This window comes from Pelobates fuscus, chromosome 5 (assembly GCF_036172605.1).
Source record: "Pelobates fuscus isolate aPelFus1 chromosome 5, aPelFus1.pri, whole genome shotgun sequence".
Classification (NCBI taxonomy): Eukaryota; Metazoa; Chordata; class Amphibia; order Anura; family Pelobatidae; genus Pelobates; species Pelobates fuscus.
The window spans coordinates 137,544,132-137,568,789 of record NC_086321.1 but is presented as its reverse complement, the minus strand read 5'-3'; the positions used below and the strand labels follow the sequence as shown (position 1 = coordinate 137,568,789).

General features: G+C 37.0%; 1 protein-coding gene across 1 annotated transcript in view; it reads left to right on the top strand.

The window, feature by feature from the left end:
- TMEM132D (transmembrane protein 132D) overlaps positions 1 to 24,658 on the top strand; it is a 1,105,315-nt gene that overhangs the window by 304,584 nt on the left and 776,073 nt on the right. The window lies entirely within an intron of this gene.

Genomic DNA, 24,658 nt, shown 5'->3' with positions numbered 1-24,658 from the left:
ATGAGAGTAAAAATCACCAATAAGAAGTAGGTGGAAGCTAGAAAAAAATATAGTGGGTATTGCGAAAAATATTAGGTTCTTGATCATTAATAATTAAATTTTAAATGGACTACTAATTAGTAAGTTGGATAATAAAACAAGTTTATATTCTTGGACCGCAACATTGATACATATTATATAGAATTTCAAGAGACATGAGAAGTTTTATTAATTAATTTAGGAATGACGTCCTTGCAGTAAAGTTGACAGCCAGGAAGGCCACTAAATCACTCTGACTGAATGATCATTCATGCGGAAGTGAGATCTTCCATAGAGATGTTTTAGACTAATGCTTCCTTTTGAGCAGCATTCTGCTGGTCAAGTACCATGATAACCACATTTGATTGACACAGTCATGGCATTTACTGTGCAATCAGTAAATCCAGACATCAAGGGAAATGTTGTCACTGAGAGTCTACCAGAGTTTGAGTGGATCGGTGGCATAGGAGGACTCACCACTGGGAAAAAAGTAAAGTAAAACTGGCATTTACAGCGTTACAGAAACACTTCAAACATGAAATTCTAACATCAGTTAGAATTTCTTTTTGTCTCCTTCTACCAGCTTAAAGGATTAATAGACACCATTATCTGCAGTATTTTAAATTACTTACATATTCCATGAAAGTAATTCTCATCTCTGTGCTCATTATGCTTCTTGTAATTGAGCAGGAAAGGTATAACAGGATAGTGTATTTGCAAGTGATTGGTATAATACAAGACAGCAAGCAACTCCCGACAATATATTTCTTGCTGTAATGCTCAGTTAGACCAGTGCTCAGTGCTCAGGGGACTCTTGTGACACCAGGAAGAAAATAATGGAGGTGTTTTGAAGAATATATATTAGCATATATTATATGACAATAGAATTGGTCACAGAGCTAATTTTACAATTTTAGAATGGGTCATCAAGCGAATATAATTTGAAGCTCTGTCGCAAAAGGTTAAAAACCTCTCGTTTATATAGTGAGTGTATGTATGCATAAATATATGTCCGTGCAGAGAAGACAGACTCTCCAAGAGCAATCAAAAGCATATGAAAAAAGACAGGAGCAGAAAAGTGTATCCAAAATAGAGACTGTGAACTGGAGTCTAGTGCATAGGTCAATGAGATGGTGCGGTGACAGTACAAGAAACAAGTCAATGGTTAGGAATTCAACAAAAACAAGCATAAAAAAAACTCAAAACAATGGTGCTAGTCACCTACTGAAAACAGGCAGGAATACCTTTCTACCTTAACAGGTGCAGTTCAGCTTGCAGAGTCAGCATGGCAGATACACAGCTGGAAAGAGATCTGTGATGCACAACTCTACTTTTGTCACATGTGATGGCAATATTCAATATATGAGCAGCTTAATTGTATTTTTTGTTTGTTTGCTTGTTTTGGTTTTCTATGTTTTTTTGTTTCTGTTGTTTTGCTTTGCATAATGCTCTAAGCTTCCATCAATTATATTCCATCAATTATATTCAAAGATAAAATAAATGCCCTTGCTGTAAGTACCAGGTGCCATGGTTCTGTCATGGCAGATCCATGTGTCTTCTTTACATAGTTACATAGCTGAAAAGAGACTTGCGTCCATCAAGTTCAGCCTCAAGTTAAAGTTGCTTAAACAATGAATATATAATATATTATTTTATTTTAGGATGGGTTCATCAGAATAACTCTAGCTGTAATACCCACAAATAGTTCCCTCCTGCATAAATCCTGTATGACTGGTTTTGCGTGGGAAGCACATAAGCACTCCCCATAGGAGGTCAGTGGCATAGCCCTGTATGCTTAGAAATGATTGACAAGTGATGGGAAGGAATAATATATTTTAATTCAATTGAAATCCTTTTCAAGTGACACCAAGTCCCATTAGGCATGACAGGTGCACTTAAAGTGTGCTTCTCAAACATAATGTACTGTCCAAATATGTTAGACACATGTTGCAAAGTTACACTTCAGGTAGCATTTGCTCTTTTACAGTCTCGATGTTTATCCACTATTCATTTAACCTATTCACTGCCAATCACTTTTTGTTTGCGAAAATATAGACTGAGCATGTCTTTAACATATAGATTATGTATACATTGCTGTTTAAAAAAAAAAAAAAAAAAGAAAAGAAAAATAGTAAATCAAATGTAAATTTTAACCTCTTATTTTAGACAGCTTATATCATCTTTTATTTTAGACAGCTGTGCAAATAATACATCTCACATAAAGGAAGTATGACAAAAATAGATAAATAGAAATGGTCAAATGCCCTGTATTCGCAACCTGGTATTCAATAATCATTCATTGAGTATAAATAAAGATAGACAATGACTAAATCTAGTTTTACAAATAATTAAGAGTAGAAACTTGTATGCATGTTTTGGTTGTAAAGGAGTTAAGAAAGCAAATCTAGAAACTTCTCTTTATGATGTGAAAATTAAAAATAAAACTTTGCTATGCTTATATGTCTGTGTAGATCAAGGAAATAAATTAACAGCACTCATTATTAAATGAGCGCACAGGACTCATCAATTTGCAGTTTGAGAAGCTTGTATAAGTAACTCTAACCTCGGAATTATTAACACACTAACAGCTAATGCAGTCAAAGCACACAATCAATGTGCTACTCATTGTGAAATAACATGTGAGTATCTGATATTCATTGCTAAGGGCTTTGTACATTTCTTTTTGTCCATGATGTAACATATTGTTTTGGTGCTGAAGTCACATTTTGAGTGATTCATCATTTATCTTGTGTGGCTGTGCTGCCACAGCTCCATTTTAATGCAAGAGCCAGATGCATTTTGATAGGACGTGTGTGGTCATTAGCATGTTCACTATTAATCTGTTTGCTGTGGGTTCAAAATTTCTGACAGAAATGTGAATTTACAATCAGCACTTATTTGCGGTTACCTACTCAAAAATGCCAAAAACTTGAGTATAAATGCTAAGCTAAAAATCTGGACAATATCTCTGACATGGAATATATTTTTTTGTTTATTTCATTTGTAGAAATGCTTTCAGTTTTGGACCATAGCCTAGAGTTCTTCTAATTAGATGTGATGTGTACACTCATATGTAACTGCAGGTATAATTAGCTTCTTAGCTCGCAATAAATGTTGTGGATTTTTAACCCAGTGGAATCATAAAAACCGAAAGGTTATTAGTAACTATTTGTAGATTTGTACTGCTTTCTCTTTTCCAGTATTCAGTTTACCAACACGATGCTACTGACTTGTGTCTGTTAAAAAAAAATTTCTTTTGAATCTGTCAAATATTAAAATAAACTATTAATTTTCTAAACCCATGCTATTTAACGAGGAAGTTTTGTAAATATATGTTAATATTCTTAGCTTCCTAAGTCAGAATGTTTAAAATTTGTAGAAAATTACAACATTTAAGTATTTAGTAAACCTAATATCCATTATGTATTTAATACATTCTAGCAGGGCCTCTTCTTAGATTCCAGAGGTGCCTGGAGTGCAAGTAAACACTCCAACAACCATAACCATAACATTGCACTGTACTGATACCACCATCTAAGTTTACAAACTGTTAAAGGATCACTATATTGCCAGGAAAACAAATTTGTTTTCCTGCCTCTATAGGGTCTTTGGGACCCCCCACTTTCGGGTTGCCCCTCCTGCCGGGCTGAAGAGGGAGGAAGGTGTTAAATTCTTACCTTTCTCCAGCGCCAGGCTCCCTTGGCACTGGGGACTCTCCTCCCTATTCCGACTTCATCCGCTGAATGCGCATGCGTGGCAAGAGCTGCGCGCGCATTGTCAGTCCATAGGAAAGCATTTTTTAATGCTTTCCTATGGACAGCAGCGTCTTCTCACTGTGAAAATCATAGTGAGAAGCGCGGAAGCGCCTCTAGCGGCTGTCTCTGAAACTGCTATGTTTACAGCTGCAGGGTTAACCCTAGATGGACCTGGCACACAGACCACTTCATTGAGCTGAAGTGGTCTGGGTGCCTATAGTGGTCCTATAAGTAACGGTTTTACCTTTTGCCAAGCACCCGACCTGCTATTTGCTTCCATGTTAGCTTCTCTTAGCCAGAAGATCTCAGCTTGATCTAAAACTGATGGTACACCTTCATCACCTCACTTTAATACTGTTACAATAATTTTAAGTAAGGTCTCTGCATTTTTCCTTTAAAGACAATTATGGTTAATTTACTAGTTGGCATACCGGCCAAAAACAGATATCATTGAATGAATTACTTCCAGAAGTTAAAACCGATTACAAAATCAATCATATATATTTTCACAGCCAAATAACCACACATGGGCCATATAGTTAAAAAAAACAAACAAACAAAAAAAACATGTCCCTTGGAACCCCAGATTAGCCTGGGGAACTCTGCAATTTGTTATTCCTTTACCTCAACCCCATGTACAGTTGTAATCAAAATTATCCAACCCAATTAAAAAAACAGGTTTATTGTCCAAATGTACAGACTTCCAGCTGTTTGCAATTATCAAATCAAACAAAAGCAGTAGAAATAGCTCAATACCATGAATGTTTCAAGTGGTTTCCCCATATTCAACTGAAAATGCAATGTTTAATGACTTCTCCAATCTCAAAATTATTCAGTCCCTGAAATAGAATCCCTTAAAACATCACAAATATGCAAAATAGGTGTTGTCTCTAAGTCCTCATTGGTGGGTAGGTGGGCGTCCTTTCTTCCATCCTCTGGATTTGTAGATTATCCGTTTGTGCCAACCATCTTCACTTCTTGTTAATTATTTTTCCTGCTGGTGATTCTGAACGTCCATTGGAATTCTTTTGATGCACTTCCGTGTGTTCCACGTATGGATAAAGCAAAGATGGCCGTGCGTTTCAGACTCACGTGTCTTTGAGAAAACATACTCCCCCTGGCATTCTCCCAAAGAGGGAAAAAAAACATCATTTTCTAAAAGCAAGCTTGTGTTAATATTCTAATATAATAAAAAATTTACCACATGCTGACAATGTCACTACTAATTAAATTTAGTACATCTGCTTATCAATTTGGTCGTGTAGACATTATAATAAACAGTTTTTTATTTTTAATTAGGCAATTACATCAACCCATTAATAATTTTAACTATATACATAACTACAATAATGACTATTAGTGATGTCCCGAACGGTTCGCTGGCGAATAGTTCCTGGCAAACATAGCATGTTCGCGTTCGGCTGGATGGCAAACATATACGATGTTCGGTCCGCCCCCTATTCGTCATCATTGAGTAAACTTTGACCCTGTACCTCACAGTCAGCAGACACATTCCAGCCAATCAGCAGCAGACCCTCCAACCCAGACCCTCCCACCTCCTAGACAGCATACAATTTAGATTAATTCTGAAGCTGCATTCATTTTTTTTGTGTTTGTCTTTATTATACATTATCCTCCATAGCCAGTAACCAGTGTTTATTATACATTATCCCCCATAGACAGTAACCTGTGTTTATTTTACATTATCCCCCCATAGCCAGTAACCTGTGTTTATTATACATTATCCCCCCATAGCCAGTAACCTGTGTTTATTATACATTATCCTCCCATAGCCAGTAACCTGTGTTTATTATACATTATCCTCCCCATAGTCAGTAACCTGTGTTTATTATACATTATCCTCCCCATAGTCAGTAACCTGTGTTTATTATACATTATCCCCCACAACCAGTAATCTGTGTTTATTATACATTATCCCCCCATAGCCAGTAACCTGTGTGTATTATACATTATCCTCCCATAGCCATTGGCCAGTAACCTGTGCTTATTATGCATTATCTCCCCCATAGCCAGTAACCTGTGTTTATTATACATTATCCCCCACAACCAGTAACCTGTGTTTCAAATAGATTATCCCCCACAACCAGTAACCTGTGTTTATTATACATTATCCTCCCTATAGCCAGTAACCTGTGTTTATTATACATTATCCTCCCATAGCCAGTAACCTGTGTTTATTATACATTATCCTCCCATAGCCAGTAACCTGTGTTTATTATACATTATCCCCCATAGCCAGTAACCTGTGTTTATTAAACATTATCCCCCCATAGCCAGTAACCTGTGTTTATTATACATTATCCTCCCCATAGCCAGTAACCTGTGTTTATTATACATTATCCTCCCCATAGCCAGTAACATGTGTTTATTATACATTATCCCCCATAGCCAGTAACCTGTGCTTATTATACATTATCCTCCCATGGCCAGTAACCTGTGTTTATTATACATTATCTCCCATAGTCATTTATCGTTGGACCTAGGCAGCATGATGTCTTAGGCCGGCCCAGAGAGTGAGTGAGTGAATAATATAATATAATATATATGTTCAGAAACATATTAGTAATATATGTAAATCGGGTTTATGCAAAGAGGGTGAAAAGGTATTAAAGAAAAACACACTTATTGCATCAAATTTACAAAGCCAAACTTTTAAAAGCTTTCCTCATTTCTTTCTCGGGATGAGGAATATATCGGTTGTATACTGAGGATTTCCATCTGCCCAATCTTTTAATAATATGCACTGCAGTGTCAGTGTTGAAGGAGACTGAAACTACCCCTATTCTAAATGAAAGACCCGAGACATGGATACAACCCAACATTAGGAGTAGTGTTCTGATGTAGAAGATGAATTTAGCCGTAGTCAGAGGGATTCAGTGAGAGTAGTAGTGAAATGTGTGTGGCATGACTGAGTGTGGGTAAGTAAGAGTCAAGTATTTTAACTGGGCACTAGTTCTAGGTGGGATAAAGTGGTATAGCGGATGGATGAGTAGTTTGGTTCGTTTTAGAGGTTTGTAGAGAAAGTATATAGTGATCATGATTTTTAGCGATATCCAATATTTTTAAGGTGGTCTCAAACAAACATAAAATGCTATATAAAATTTGTGGGAATATCGAATAGTCATGTACAGTAAATCAGAAAGGGCTCAGAATATCGAACCATCGATCGGTAACCTGGATGAAGTAGGGGGTCTGTTTCCTTAAATACGCGGTAATATGCTTTTAATGGGATAGGACGTTAGGAAAGGTGTGTGATTGGGATAAGTGGTTGTGGCTGTATTTACCTTATCCTGGGACCGACCAGGCTCCTAAGCTTGAGCCACGCATGGCTGGATCACTCCAGCCTCCACACGAGCCGCGTGTGGCTTGATCTCCTCTTCTGACTTAGCCACGTGCACTGACCGCAGTGATCCGTCACGTGGCCTGCCTGGCACTAGGAGCACGGCTCGAGTCACAAGCTCGCTCTTAAAGGGGCAGTGGGAGCCAAAAGTTGATTCAGGCTCCCATTGTCCCACATCATTCCAGCACCCCCACAGACGGACGTTTTTGGGGCACAATAGCTTGCATTTAAAAAAAAAAAAAAAAAAACTTTGACTGTAATATAATAGCAGTCAGTTTCCTTCACACGTGTGCGTTTCAGGGCCTGCCAGGGCACAGCGTCACACCAGTGCAACTTATATCTGGTGTAACAGTAGTGTACATAAAAAAAAAAAAAAATAGAAATTTGACAGTGAAATAATAGCAGTCAGTTTCCTTCACACGTGTGCGTTTCAGGGCATGCCAGGCCACAGTGTCACACCAGTGCAACTCATATCTGGTGTAACAGTAGTGTATATTTAAAAAAAAAAATACAGGGGGCTTGTTGTCACCTTTCGGGGACCCTTGGTGTTGTACGTGGCTGGGTGGAGGAAAAGACCTTCAATGACATCAGTGAGGACAAGGAACGGGACATGGCTAGCTTGGTATCCAACCTTGTGCAAATGGGGAGTTTGCGGTTGTGCAAATGGACTGTTTGCGGTTGTTTGCGGTGTGTTAAACGGGGAGTTTGGTCTGTCACTGTAAAGCGGGCGTAACCCTTACACTACCTGATCGATACAACATCATACCTGATGTTTTAAAGCACGTTATTCCAAACAATTTAGGAATGTTAGGTGATTTATGCCCTTTATGGATTAAAACCAGACTCTGCATCAACTATGTCATTTTCCATGAGAGTTTTGCCATGGATCCCCCTCCATCATGTCACAGTCCAGGTGTTAATCCCCTTGAAACAACTTTTCCATCACTATTGTGGCCAGGAAGAGTCCCTGTGAGTTTTAAGATTCGCCTGCCTATTGAAGCCTATGGCGGTTCGCCGGGTTCGCCCGTTTGCGAACATTTGCGGGAGCTCGCGTTCGCCAAAAATTTTATGTTCGTTACATCACTAATGTCTATAAATCATTCTTAAAGTGCATAATGTTTTTGAAAGAGGAAGGAACAATACCTATTATCTCATTAGATGGAATCATATATTTGCTAACTCTAAATTATTTTATTAAAGGAGTATATACATTATTTTGCCATAGTTTAATGTTTTAATGATCAACATAGGTATATTGCTTCCTCTTTCATCTATCAATCACAGTACCTTAACCAATCAACCAAATAATTATTCTAATAAAGAGATATAAACCTACCTTGTGACATTATCTCCTAACATAAACCTATTTGAAATTTCAACTAATCAACTAATAATTCATAAACAAGAAACAGGATACAAAAAGCTAGTGAAGGCACTGAATGTTCCTAGATACACCATTGCAAGCAAGTCCAAGTTTGCAAGTCCAAAGTTGAAGGAACAGTGGTTACGCTACCTGGACATAGCAGAAAATTAAAGCTATCAATGGCTGCAACCAGATTTATGAGAAGGCAGGTTGCGAAAAAATGTTTGAGTAACTGCAAAAGACCTGCAGCAAAATTTGGTCGGAACAGGCACTGAGGTTTCAGTGAACATAGTAAGGCGGACTCTACACTCAGATGTTTTCCATTCCAGAACTCAAGATGTTTACCACTACTGACCCAAAATCACAAGTAAAGTCAGCTCCAATATGCTCAAAATCATAAGCCACAGAAGTTTTGGGATTCTATTCTGTGGTGCGATTAAATAAAAACGGAGCTTTTCAGTCCAATGCATCAGTGGTATGTCTGGAGGCAGTAGATTGAGACATATGCTGAAAAGAACACTGACTGCAGATAAGCATAGTGGTGACTCAGTGATGCTCTTGGGCTGCTTTGCATCCTCTGGCACTGGAAACCTGCAGCATGTGGAATGCAAGATGGTTTTATTGAAGTATCAGGAATTCCTAAGAGAAAATGTCAAGCTGTCTGTGATGAACCTGAAGCTTGCGCATCATTGGACCTTCCAACAAGACAATGATGCAAAGAATACCTCAAATTCCACCAAGCCTTAGTTGCAGAAGAAATCTTGAAACATTATACAGTGGTCTTTAGAGTCACCTGACTTGAACCTCATAGAAAATCTCTGGTGGGATTTGAAGAAGGTGGTTGCAGCATGTAAATGCAAGAATATTACTGAACTAGAGGCCATTGCACATGAGCTATGGGCTAAGATTCCTCAGGAACGCTGCCAGATGCCGCAAAAGCATGCTCCACTAAGTTCTAAAAATGATTGCCATGAAGGGGTTGAATAATTTTGAGATTGGGGAAGTCATTACAAGTTGCATTTTAAGGTGACATTGGGGAAACCACTTGAAGCATTCTTTCAGCTACTTCAATTGCTTTTGTTTTATGTGTCCATTGCAAACAGCTGGAAGTCTGTACATTTTTACAATAAGCCTGATTTCCAATGGGAATTGAATAATTTTGATTACAACTGTATAAGGAAGATGGAAAGACATGAAATCCAACACATTTTCAATAATGTTCATAAGACTGAAACCCACTATCCCTCACCAGTACAGTTTTTTTTTTTTTTTTGCCTCTTTGATAACAGTTATAATGGCTACTAGAAAAAGCTATACTGCAAGGGAAGCAGATAATATTTAATGAATATATGGTCTAGATTCTTGCTCTCTCTATTTTGGCATGCACAGTGATGCAACAAATCTAGGCTGCAATATAGTAAAACTTTGTATTGTAACATTGTAGTTGTAATACTCAACTCAAACATATTCAACAATATTAACAGTTGGTCTATATAATCTGGCAGCTAAATTCTATGAAAATGGAATTGAAGTACCACATTTTTTTTAATGTGTTAGAATTTTCTGCATGCATATGTGTACCTTGGTATGTGCAAGACTATGTGGGCATGTGTACATACATACAGACACACACACAAATATACACATATTATATATATATATATATATATATATATATATATATATATACACACACACACACACACATACACAATTGTTATTAGATGCCTTTTATATTATGAAGAAAAGCATTTAAAATTGTGCAATTCATAAGTAAATTAAATCAAATGCTACTTTAATCATTTGTTTTGTGTTCTGAACATGCAATCAAAGAACATACCCTTGAAGAATGCTCTCCTAATTAGATGACTTGTAAAATCATGGAAGCAGGAACGTCATTACCATTTGTAAAAGCTTGTTGTTTTTGTTACTTTTTCAGCAAAATACATACATTGTCTGAATTGTTAGGATACCAGAATATGTTATATTACTAGAACACTATAATATGTTCTATGTGGTATTTTGTATCTTAAAAATTGGATTAGAGCAATAAACTGAAAACCTGAGCAATATTCCATTTTATTATGTATGGAAAATAGGGACTTATTGATCACGTCATAACCCTTGTATAATTGCAGTAATTATACTTTAATAATTATGGTACATCTCTCACTTAAATGCTTAAAAACACAATGCAATGAAAGAAACCTTTGAAAGAAACTATAGCACAAAAAGACAATATACATTTTTTAGATTCTTTAGAAAATGTATTTTTCCAGCTGTGCATGAATATACGTTCTATTTTCTCACTGAATGCAATCTGTTTGTTACCATGGCAATATTTTACCTACTTAAAATTGTGCACTAACGTACTAGTTCTCAGTTATCATTGATGATACAGATTATATCAACACCTTTATTATACATATTTCTTCAGTTTCTCACCTTTAATAAAAATATTAGATAAAATGAAACCATTCAAAATGGGGCTTAATCTTGAGCTGAAAATTGACCAGAGCTTCCTTTTAAATCTAAACTCTGTTATTTGTATTCATATAAATGGTTGAGGGTCATGGGAGCTGTGTATTTAACAAATAGAAAATTAAAGAGAAGGAAAAGTCCTGGAACCGAACCTTACTCTGTTGCGCTTCCTGGCTGCAGTCAATAGTAAAACTATTTTATAACAATGGATTTCCTCCAACCCTGTACTTAACAATGTTTTCATCAGACAGTAAATACTCTTTTACTTAAACTGGTCTCTATCAATAAAGAACATTTCATGAAAAAAGGTTTTGTTGAATGGTCTATCCCAGTGGCAGAAGAGGGCCTTGGTGCAAAAAATGTTTTTGGACCCATCTCTAGTTGAAGTGTTGTGGCCAAAAGGTAAGCCACATCTATTGTTTAATTAATAATGCCAATGATGCCATGCCAACTAGGGCTCTACCATTTGCCCATCCTTGCACAGTTGCATTTGTGAACAGTGTTTGTGCATTTGAATGTAAGCACGTTTTTGTGTAGAGTATATGTATGCATGTAGGGTATATTTGTAATGCAGTGGTGTATGTGTACTTGTGTGTAGTGTTTGCTTTTAGCAGGTGTGTTTTTGTATGTAGTCTTGGCTTTTAAATGCAGGTGTACTTTTGAGTGGAGTGTTGGTGTTTAAATGAAGGGGTGTGTTTTTACATAATTTTGCAGTTTGAAGGCAGGGGTGTTTAGGTATGTAATATGTATGCTAGATTTCAGGAGTGTTTGCATGTTGTTTTGGGGTTTGCTTGGATGTATACACATACAAACATACACTGTCACATACATACACATTAGCACACAAATTCATATACACACTGACACATCCATAACTGACATATGCAAACACCTCGACAAATGTGTGTACTGACACATCCCATATACATATCTTGACACACAGATGCGTACTGACACACTGACATCTACATACCTTGACACACAGATGCACACAAACACAAAGACACAGACACACACTGTTACATGCACACACCCTTACACATACACTGTACAAAATGATAAATGCAGCACTTTTGTTTTGCCCCCATTATTCATGAGCTTAACTCAAAGATTTAAGACTTTTTCTATGTACACAAAAGGCCTATTTCTCTCAAATATCAGTGTTAGTGAGCACTTCTCCTTTGCCGAAATAATCCATCCACCTCACAGGTGTGGCATATCAAGATGCTGATTAGACAGCATGGTTATTGCACAGGTGTGCTTTAGGCTGGACACAATAAAAGGCCTTATTACTGCACATGATACAAATTCACATACAAACTGATTGGTGATTGTTTATGCTCCCTGAGTAAGTGAAGTCCATTTATGAAATGCGTAGGAACTGGATTTGAACAACCGCCGATCAGTGAGCAGTTGTTACTTTTCGTCCGCTTGTGTGATCATATCCATGCCGCACACTGGGAGGGCGTGCAAACCAACAGGATGCTGCAGAGAGGCCTAATACTATTGTCTCTCTGCCAGACACTTGGGACATCACTGGCTCTGTAAGTTTCCACCCACATTTGAAAGAGCAGCTCAGATTCACAGCAGGTCAGGATCATGCATCTTAAACACTTCCCCTACAAGTATATTAGCACTAGCGATTGTTATTACCAAGCAAAATCTACTATAGACTTTCTGGACTTGGTTTACACTTGTGGTGAGAACAGATATATGCCCAACTGAGTGTTATGTCCTCAGCAGGGACTCATTATCACTATTTTTAGATTGTCTTGTAGGTCTTGTTATCTATATGTCTTGCCACTGCTGGTTTATATGTGAATTTGCATTATTGTATAAATTCTGTATATATTTTATATCTTGAGAATTCTGATATTCTGTTTTTACTATAACCATAAAATAGATATTTTATTATATATCCTCTCTGTAAGCGATATATATATATATATATATATATATATATATATATATATATATATATATATATATAATTTCTTTTTTAAACTGCTGACCTAGGATACCAAATTAGGGAGCACACATTTTACTAAACCTCTGAAAGTGCAACATTAAAGTCTTAATTGTTGTATTTCCACTATTTCACTTTCCTCAGAATGGTCAAAATTAAGAAGATTAAGAAAAGCAGCAGCACTTTCCTTAATTGTTGCACTATGTCAATCTGTTAGTCAGTTGTGTGTTTTGTGCAGTATTATTCTACTAGGTAAGGACCCAATGCATTTGTTGTAAAACCTACTGATGGAGCTAATAGTGAAAACCTAAAATATAGTTCTAAAAAGTTACAATGAAATACTGAAAATTCTTGCACTAAGATGCCCAAACAATCAAATAAAAAAGCAGTGCAGACAAATAGTAACAACAGATCATAAATAACAGTAATCCTGGGTATCTAAAATCCAGTTTTATCAGTACAGTAGTAATACAGTCACGGAGCTATGCATAAAGAATGCAGCAAATGATACTGTTTATCTTGTGTATCAAGTATCCCTGCAAAATGTAACCAACTCACAGACACAGTTTTCAGAAGTTGCAAACAGATATCCACTTGACTGTAATATATTGGCTGTTACAGTAGCACCCTACCTAACCTTATGTGTGAATTTGTGAGATAGCAATTTTTCCAAGGGTACCACTACTGAATTTGATGGAGGGAGTGGATTACACCACCATAATTTTGCCACTAAGACAATAATCCACCATTATGGAGCTCTTGAGAGAGAGATTTGCTGGATTTTGGCAGTGATGTCGATGATGGCATCAGATTCCATCCTACAAGGTGCTCCATTCCTTCGGACAGGGTGGAAATTGTGTGAAGGGCTCCATTGCACAATATGAGTAATACGATAGGATATCCCCAGCAGTATGGTATCTTGTTGTTGGAAAGTGTTTTAGTGGTATTGATAACTTTGCGTCTACAATTCATAGTAGCAGCCGACACATTTGTGTAGAGAGAAATCTTTTGGTATGGGGTTGGTAAGGGCTGAAATTTTCTGGTGGCCATTGACATCAACAATTCTTTGATGCAGTAGTAATGAAATCGATAGTATCACAAGGTGCGTCAGTGGTGAATCTGGCTGGTCTGGATAATCTGTGTAAGCAGTCAATTAGCTACTCTGTGTCAAGGTTCAATGGTTCTCATAGGCTCCAGTTCTCAGATAGATTTGTATACTAATGGATAAGTATGTAGACAAGAATGTATTTTGCTTGATATATAATAGAATGTTTGATCAATCTGCAGCAGTCACTTAATAATCAGAGTTGCTAGATTAAATGAATACTTCCAAACTGTGTAACACTTACAACCTATATTTAAAAAAGCACAAGTGCTTACAGTACAAACCAAGGAATAATTGGCAAAGGAATGTAAACAGGATATTTATGAAGAAATTAATTCCTTGATTTATGTGTGTAAAATTACATATACATAAGTATACTATTTGCTTGCTGTACTTTGGAAATTGTAGAAATACTGCAACTTTTCTGTCCTTTACAAGTTTAATAGTTTTGAGCTAAAATCTATTCATGATTTCTGGGAATTACTGTGCCCAAGGTGGACTATTCCCAAGGTCCTGCTTAAGATATACCAAGTAGTAAATAAATAAATGAGTCAGACAAAAAAAAATAACCAATAGAGAAAAAATTACCAAAGAGGAAAAAAAGGTTGAGCAGTAAAAGAAAAGCTACATATATATATTTTTTTTACTGCTCCTCATTTTTCTCCCTCTATTTGTTAATAGATCTGTGAACAATGTGATGACCCATAAAGTACCTGTTGGGTTTGGAACTTAAGGATTAAAAGAGTTGCTCAACCATGTGACCGCTACTGTTCTCCTTGTAAGTTTGCAATTTTTTTGGACATTTTATTGGCTATTTTTAGCCTATTTTACTATTGTTTTTTATTCTGCATCTATCTCCCATTGGGAATATCTTTTATTATAAATGTATTCCACAATTTTAATACTTCTATGTAATTGGTTGGAACTTACAAATGCAAATATTACATGGAGGACTAAACAGCGATTTTGAACTATAGTGTCAGGAATACACATGTGTAGCAGTACACACAGTTTAAAATATAAGGTACTGGCTGCTGAAGGTTTCTTTGTAGATTTGTATTTTTTAAAGTCCTATTATGTACATATTAAATAAATATTGCATTAGCGGAGATCTAGACATTTTATCAAAATATCTCCTTGGTAAGGGCTGCCTATGAGAGTCAATGTCATTAAAAGTGGAATTAAAAAAATGTTGGATTTCATAGGTGTTGTATAATTCTCCTCTAATATTTTCCCCAACAATAGGTATTGGGATCATTGCCAACTATCATGTCTTTCTTTAAACTTTAGAGTTTGCTGGTAGCACAATGTTATTTTGGTGGTAAAATATTTATCTAACATAAAAATCAACCAGTGCATTACTACCAAGGTGACCACTGTAGATTATGTACCTGCTAACAATAGAAATTGCTCACTTATCCCATATGTGCAGTATGGTTATTAGAAAAGATAATGTTGGTTTTCTAAACCTTTATGTTTCCTTGGAAATAAAGTGCTAGGTGCTCACTTGCAGCAAACATTTAAATTAAAAAGCAGTATAAAGGGGGGGGGGGGGAGGGAAGAAAGCGAATTGCTGAAGCCATGGAACATGAGAAGAGTGATGCAATGAAATATAGAGCATACATTTCTCCAAAAATATATATTTAAAATATAAAATAAAATGTTGTAACTTAAACATTAAAAAAAAAAAACACTGAAACGCTACAACTCCCCAACACGCGTTCACACTCAGTAGCTGTTCAGTAGCTGACAATCACAAAGAGTTTGAGAGGGGAGTGAACATTCTCAAAGGCACTTCCTTGAGTCTCAACTCCATATTCCAATTTTTCCAACTGGTCCCTGGGTGTGATTCTCAAATATTTGTCCAACAGTTTTCCCAGAGGTGCTCACCCAGGTCTCTTTCACAATGAACTTGGAAGGGTAACCTATTTCTCATAACCATGGACCACAGAGTATCATAAATTTGCCTCATATCTCAAATATATACATGTAATTCAAATTATTTATATTTCTCTGTTCCAGTCTGTACTCCATTCATGCCAGGCTGATTCACTCCCTTCAGTAGGCAGTTTTTCCCATTCCTTTCATAGTGTCCTTGATCCAGCCATTCCCTTTGGCCTTTCATTCTGTATCACTTTGTTCACTCCCAGCATTCGGAGGTATCCTGGAGTGGATTACATTTTCCTTGGGGCAGCAATTACTTTTGTCTGCTATTCTGTTGGCACCTAAACTGATCTTGGTAGGAGTTCTAGTTCAAAGTATGGATGGGTGCACACTTGCAAGCTTATCTTTTCTTCTAGTGCTGATTATCCATGGCCCACTCTACATCTTTCTTTCTTCAAAGTAGTACCACACCAACCACTTCTCAGGGATACCATTTGGTTCAGTAGCTCAATACAAGGAGGAGATTTGAGGGTCATATATAACTACATTGAAACAGGTTGTAGTGGAAAAAAATAATTGCAAAATTGTGGTACTTCATTAGTCCTTTTCCCTGTATGTCAAATTAGCTAGTTGGATTAATTTGCATGTCTTGTTAATCCACGATACTGCTCTCTACAGTGTTAGCACTTTAAAAAGTAATAATATCAATTCAGCAAACATGTGGTCGTCTGAGAGGGATATCATGAGACAATGTAAAATACAGTGTTTTTCGAGTGGTATTTATAGGGTTATTCACTAAAGTGAAGTTAATTTTATATCTAAAGCCAAAGCAACCAAATTCTAAGCATAGCTGACTTTTTTTAACATTTGAAAATCACTTTGAATTTACCGTATATACTCGAGTATAAGCCGACCCGAATATAAGCCGAGGCCCCTAATTTTACCCCAAAAAACTGGGAAAACTTATTGACTCGAGTATAAGACTAGGGTGGGAAATGCAGCAGCTACTGGTAAATTTCTAAATAAAATTAGATCCTAAAAAAATTATATTAATTGAATATTTATTTCCAGTGTGTGTGTGTGTATGAATGCAGTGTGTGTGTGTATGAATGCAGTGTGTGTGTGTATGAATGCAGTGTGTGTGTGTATGAATGCAGCGTGTGTGTATGAGTGCAGCGTGTGTGTATGAGTGCAGCGTGTGTGTATGAGTGCAGCGTGTGTGTATGAGTGCAGCGTGTGTGTATGAGTGCAGCGTGTGTATATGAGTGCAGCGTGTGTATATGAGTGCAGCGTGTGTATGAGTGCAGCGTGTGTATGAGTGCAGCGTGTGTATATGAGTGCAGCGTGTGTATATGAGTGCAGCGTGTGTATGAGTGCAGCGTGTGTATGAGTGCAGCGTGTGTATGAGTGCAGCGTGTGTATGAGTGCAGCGTGTGTATGAGTGCAGCGTGTGTATGAGTGCAGCGTGTGTATGAGTGCAGTGTGTGTGTATGAGTGCAGTGTGTGTATGAATGCAGAGTGTGTGTATGAATGCAGTGTGTGTATGAATGCAGTGTGTGTGTGTATATGAGTGCAGTGTGTGTATGAATGCAGTGTGTGTATGAATGCAGTGTGTGTATGAATGCAGTGTGTGTATGAATGCAGTGTGTGTATGAATGCAGTGTGTGTGTGTATGAGTGCAGTGTGTATGAGTGCAGTGTGTATGAATGCAGTGTGTGTATGAATGCAGTGTGTGTGTATGAGTGCAGTGTGTATTAATGCAGTGTGTGTGTGTATGAGTGCAGTGTGTATGAATGCAGTGTGTATGAGTGCAGTGTGTGTATGAGTGCAGTGTGTGCATGAATGCAGTGTGTGTGTGTGTGTGTGTATGAGTGCAGTGCGTATGAGTGCAGTGTGTGTGTGTGTGTGTGTGTATGTGTGTGTTGCAGAGTCTCGGGGGGCAATTTTATTATTTTTTTTTACATTATTTTAATATTTTTTTTTCATTATTTTTTTATTTACTTATTATTTTTTTATTATTTTCATATTTTGTTGTTATTATTTATTATTTGTAATGTTATTTTTATTTTTTTAATTATTATTAATTTATTTTTGATTCGTCCCCCCTCCCTGCTTGCTAGCTGGCCAGGGAGGGGGGCTCCTTCCCTGGTGGTCCAGTGGGATTGGTAGTTCAGTGGGGGGGAGAGGGGGGCTGTGAGAGATGTTACTTACCTCTCCTGCAGCTCCTGTCAGCTCTCTCCTCCTCCGCGCCGTCCGGTCAGCTCCCTCTGTCAGCTCACACTGTAAGTCTCGCGAGAGCCGCGGCTCTCGCGAGATTTACACTGGGAGCTGACCGAGGTGCTGAACGGACGGCGCGGAGGAGGAGAGAGCTGACAGGAGCTGCAGGAAAGGTAAGTAACATCTCTGCAGCCCCCAGTCTGTATTATGGCAATGAAAATTGCCATAATACAGACTATTGACTCGAGTATAAGCCGAGTTGGGGTTTTTCAGCACAAAAAATGTGCTGAAAAACTCGGCTTATACTCGAGTATATACGGTACTTGGAATTCTCACTTTAGTAAATACACTGTAAGACTTTTAGACTGTTCTGACATATTTCCTGGGTTTATTCCACTGCCTTTAATCTCTAATCAACTGCACACAATTTTTCTGGAACTATGCCGTCATTGGGGACCCGGACCTTAACGCTGGCGGTGGTGAAGTGAAATTAGAAAAATATATACAAAAAACTATGTTTTAGAAATAAAAAAACAAAAAATTGGCATGTGCGTATGTATTCGCCCACTTTGTTATGAATCCCAGAAAAAGCTATGGTGCAACCAATTACCTTCAGAAGTCACATAATTAGTGAAATGATGTCCACCTGTGTGCAATCTAAGTGTCACATAAGCTGTCATTACATATACACACCTTTTTTGAAAGGCCCCAGAGGCTGCAACACCTAAGCAAGAGGCAACACTAACCAAACACTGCCATGAAGACCAAAAAACTCTCCAAACAAATAAGAGACAATGTTGTTTTATAACCTAACCCTGACTTGTACTTTTCAACAATATCCAAATCTTTGATGATCCCCAGGAGCACCATCAAATCTATCATAACCAAATAAAAAGAACATGGCACAACAGCAAACCTGCGAAGAGAGGGCCGCCCACCAAAACTCACGGACCGGGCAAGGAGGGCATTAATCAGAGAGGCAGCACAGAGACCTAAGGTAACCCTGAAGGAACTGCAGAGTTCCACAGCATAGACTGGAGTATCTGTACATAGGATGACAATAAGCCATATGCTCCATAGAGTTGGACCTTATGGCAGAGTGGCCAGAAGAAAGCCATTACTTTCAGCAAAAAGCAAAATGCCACGTTTTGAGTTTTTAAAAAGGCATATGGGAGACTCCCAGAATGTATGAAGGAAGGTGAACTGGTCTGATGAGACTAAAATTGAACTTTCTGGCCATCAAAAAAAGACGCTATGTCTGGCGCAAGCCCAACACATAACATCACCCAAAGAACACCACCCCCACAGTGAAACATGGTGGTGGCAGCATCATGCTGTGGGGATATTTTTCAGCAGCTGGGACTGGGAAACTGGTCAGAGTTTAGAGAAAGATGGATGGTGCTAAATACAGGAATATTCTTGAGCAAAACCTGTACCACTCTGTGCGTGATTTGAGGCTAAGACGGAGGTTCACCTTCCAGCAGGACAATGACCTCAAACACACTGCTAAAGCAACACTTGAGTGGTTTAAGGGGAAACATGTAAATGTGTTGGAATGGCCTAGTCAAAGCTCAGACCTCAATCCAATAGAAAATCTTTGGTTTGACTTAAAGATTGCTGTTCACAAGCACGAACCATCCAACTTGAAGGAGCTGGAGCAGTTTTGCAAGGAGAAATGGGCAAAAGTCCCAGTGGTAAGATGTGACAAGCTCATAGAGACTTATTCAAAGTGACTTGGAGCTGTGATTGACGCAAAAGTTGGCCCTGCAAAGTATTGACTTTAGGGGAGTGAATAGTTATGCACTTTCACTTTTTCTGTAAATTTGTCCTGTCCTGATGTTACCTGTCCTGATGAAAGCTCCAACCAAGTCCCAGGAGTGTGATTGTTTCTACACCTACACATATATATATATATACACATATATATATATATACACACATATATATATATATATATACACATATATATATACACACATAAAATATATATCCATCTATATTAATATATATGTATATATCTATATATAAATTTAAAAAAAAATCACTGACGATATCATTGTTGTGATACGTTTTGCGGTTTTGAAACACTAATATTTCTGTTCAACGAAGTCTCCCGAGTATAACAGTGCCCCCCCATGTACAGGTTTTATGGTGTTTTCAAAAGTTAAAGAGTCAAATATAAGGTTTGCATTTAAGTTTTCTCACATTGAAATTTGCCAGATTGGTTATGTTGCCCATATGGTAGCCCAGGAATGAGATTTACCCCCATGATGGCATACCATTTGCAAGAGTAAACAACCCAAGGTATTGCAAATGGGGTATGTCCAGTCTTTTTTAGTAGCCACTTAGTCACAAACACTGGCCAAAATAAGCATTAAAATTAGTTTTTTGCAATTTTCACACAAACAAATATGAACGCTAAGTTTGGCCAGTGTTTGTGACTAAGTGGCTACTAAAAAAGAATGGACATACCCCATTTCTAATACCTTGGGTTGTCTACTTTGCAAATGGTATGCCATCTTTGAGGTAATTCTCATTCCTGGGCTACCACTTGGTCTCAAAGGCAACAAACCAGTTTGGAAAGTTTCTAGGTGTACAAACTGAAAAATGTAACATGCTATATTTGCCCCTGTAACTCTGCAAAACACCATAAAACCTGTACATTTGGGGTACTGTTTTAATCGTGAGACATCGCTGAATACAAATGTATATTTTATTGCAGTAACAGGTCACAATATTATGCTATTCACAGTTAAAATGTAATGCAAAACTAATATATTTTATATTTTATTAATATTAAAATATGTTATGACATGAAAGCCTTGTTTCTCCTAAACAAAATGATATATAATAAGTGTGTGTGCATTTAATATGAAAGAGGTGAATTCTGGTTGAACAGACATCTGAAAATTCAAAGTTTTGTTCACGTTTTGGATCACAACTGCCTCGGTCCTTAAGGGGTTAAGAAACCAAGCTGGAAATGTAATGTTTTTATGATATTGATATTCTGATATTATTCTTATTATTAGCCAATATATTGCTGCCATGTTTATACATTCCAGAGATTTGGGGGACTTTGACAGGTACATTGACAGTTTTTTTTTTACTATCTTAAAATGCAGCAGTAGTAAAACATCCCCAATTAAAATCAAGTCATGAAGACCTTTAACAAATCTGTAGCTCGACACTCATTATAAGGGGCTTTTGAATTTTATTATATGGGAAAATAAGCTGTATTTTGTACAGCAGATATTTATGGAATACCATGTTACCTGTATCTCATGGCAGCAATTCATCACATAATTTACTGCTATAGAAAAACATCTTTTTTTTTTTTCTTCTAGAGTTTGAGATCATGAAACAGATCAATATTTTTTTTATTGGATTCAAACTGGAAGTGGTAAGAGAAGGAATAGCTCCCTTATGTTAATAAATAGACTATTCAGATCTAAAAATGAACATGTGAAGAATAAACAAAAACATTATTTTCCTGTCTAATACAAATTGTTAGATGATAAATGTATTAAAGGACAAAGAAAAACATCCACAGTAAAACATGTAGCCAGCCCTGATTTTTTTAGGAACATAATATCCTTTAATAATATGGTGATTTAAAAACAAGTGTATTCTACCCCAGAAAAATAAACATTACCCTGTTTGTAAAATTGCTGATATTTAGCAAATCAGTCAAGTGTGTAATGTTTAGATTCATCTGCAAATATATAGTGCAACATCACTGTAATTAAAAATAATGAGACAAATTGGCTCATGTACAAAGATCAGTTCAGTGATAAAACTCATAAAAGCAGAGCAATCACCATGGAAACCAGTGGAATGTTCATACTGATTATTGCAATTTTAGAACTTTGCCCCAGAAATGCTTTCAATATATAGCTCTTAATGTTTCCCTTTAAAATAGAGAGAAACAGAAAACCCATTACTCTAAAAAGTGCAAATATAAGGTAAGGCAAAAAAAAAAAAAAAAAGTTATTCATTTATACATTATATGATTCTGGCTTCCTATAGAGCAGAAGGATAAACTTAAAAAATAGATTGAAATATGCTGCAAAGAATGTTACAATGAATATATATTTGAAGCTGATTAGTAAATTATAGTCGCTTGTGATCAGAGGAAGGACACAATCTTTTTTTTTTTTTTAAGATTTAGAATTTATTACACAACATTTCAGATTGTACCTGCCATTATATAATTATGTTATTACTTATGAAGTATATGCATACATATTCTGTCATCATTAATGTTTTCTCCCTTCCTTCTTCCACTTGGATTCCCATCCCTTTATTGAGCTTCCCAAACAGTGATTTGGGTCCGCTTCTTTCCTAATTAAAGTTCATCAATAGGGAAAGACAAAGGAAGCAAGAGGGAGAAAACTAAATGTTTTAAACCTTATCTAACTCCCAACTATCCCAACCCTGTACCCTGCCCCAACATTTCTTATTGGATCCTATTACAAATTCCATTATTTCAATCCTTCTTTATTTGTTTGTCTCTTGGAGAGAGAGAGATCACAATCCTATCGGCTTTACTTTATTATTATAATTTTTCAAAAAATGATTTATTTGCCCATTTTTTCCTGGGTCAACTTCTTGTCTCTTTATGTTGTTAATTGAGAACCTTTCATACATATTTGTGTAACTATCAGATTAGTGTTTCCATTTTCTTTATCCACATTTCCCACTCTTCTATCTGGATATATCTTTTTCCCAAATTCATTAAAATACCTTTTTCCATTTTTGCCTGCCAGATTACTTGTGATATTACCTCTTTGATACTTGGGATTTTTTCTCATTTTCCAACTTTGTGCTAAGAGTAGTTTGGATGTGTAATATTAACATTAATACTTGTTTTTTTCATTATTGGCCATCCTAGATTGAATAAGATTACTCCAGGTTCAAAGCCTAATGTCATCTCAGTTATTTATATCATGTCTCCATTTATATATAAACTTAACATATTTTGTCAACAGATATTTTTATCATTCTTTAGTTCAAAGAGCTGAAGGAGACTAGTTACTTTTCTCTCTTTACTTTTAAAGAGGTATTCTGCTATAAAGCTTTGAATTTGCAAGTAACCAGAGGTTTCATTCATTGAAATAGAAAATGCATCTCTAATTTGATTAAATTACTTAATTTGATGTTCCCCTATTATATCTCTAAGCATGCTTATCCCACCAGTCTTCCAAGGATCTATTTTTATATTATCAAACATATCTTAAGTGATAGAAAATGGAAGTGCATCAATTATTCTATTCTTAAGTCCTATTTTAGCTATAAGTTTATCCCACCAGCTCATTAATTCTTTAACCCCTTAAGGACCAAACTTCTGGAATAAAAGGGAATCATGACATGTCACACATGTCATGTGTCCTTAAGGGGTTAAGTATCTGTGATTTACTTCTTGCCTCATTAATACGTTTTCTATTAAGATTCAGAATCCAAAATAGTGAACTTGAAAACCCTATCTCTGTTTTAGCTTTTTCCATTTTATACCATATCTCATGAACCGCTGCATTATTTTGTTATACCATTATATGGAATAATCTACTGGCCTGATACCCTGGATGAGGCGAAGAAGACATTTTTCGATGTTTAAAAAACGAGTAAAAAGGATAAAGTACCATAAAGAACAGTTTTCCCTATGACATTCCATACGGCAAGTACAGCCCTCAAAGCCTCCATTGATCGTAACTGGAATATTCTACAAAGGGAAGGGCCACCCTTCCAAAGAAAATGCAACAGAAACCCATGATCTACCACAGACGCAACAGAAACCTGAGAGAACGCCTGGTCCATATATATATAAAAATTGATTTTCTCACCCCTCCTGGGTGGTACGTTTATTCCTCATTCTCGGGTCCTCTACCAGAGGCCTGGGAGTTTGAGGGTTCTGCGCAGTATCTTAGTTGTTCCTAGAACTGCACTCTTTTGGATGTCCCACCTGGAATCTGTTGAAGCCACTCACCCAACTTGGGTGACACAGTGCTCCTATCACAACTGGGACTACTACTGCCTTCACTTTCCACATCCTTTCTAGTTCTTTTTTCATTCCTTGGTATTTCTACACATTCTCATGTTCCTTCTTCCTGATATTATAGTAACTGGGTATTGCCACATCCACCACGACTGCAGTCTTCCGTTCCTTGTCTACCACCATGATGTCTGGTTGGTTGGCCAGCACTTGCTTGTCTGTCTGGATCTTAAAGTCCCACAGGATCTTAGCCCTGTCATTCTCGACTACCCTTTTTGGTATCTCCCATCTGGACATAGGCAGGTCCAATCCATATTCTGTGCAGATGTTTCGGTACACAATCCTAGCAACTTGGTTGTGTCTCTCTGTGCATGCTGTTCCTGCTAACATCTTGCATCTGGCTACTAGCTGTTGAACTGTCTCAGAGGCCACTTTGCACAGTTTGCACCTTGGGTCTTGCCTGGTGTGGTAGACTCCAGCTTCTATTGATCTGGTGCTGAGTGCCTGCTCTTGTTCTGC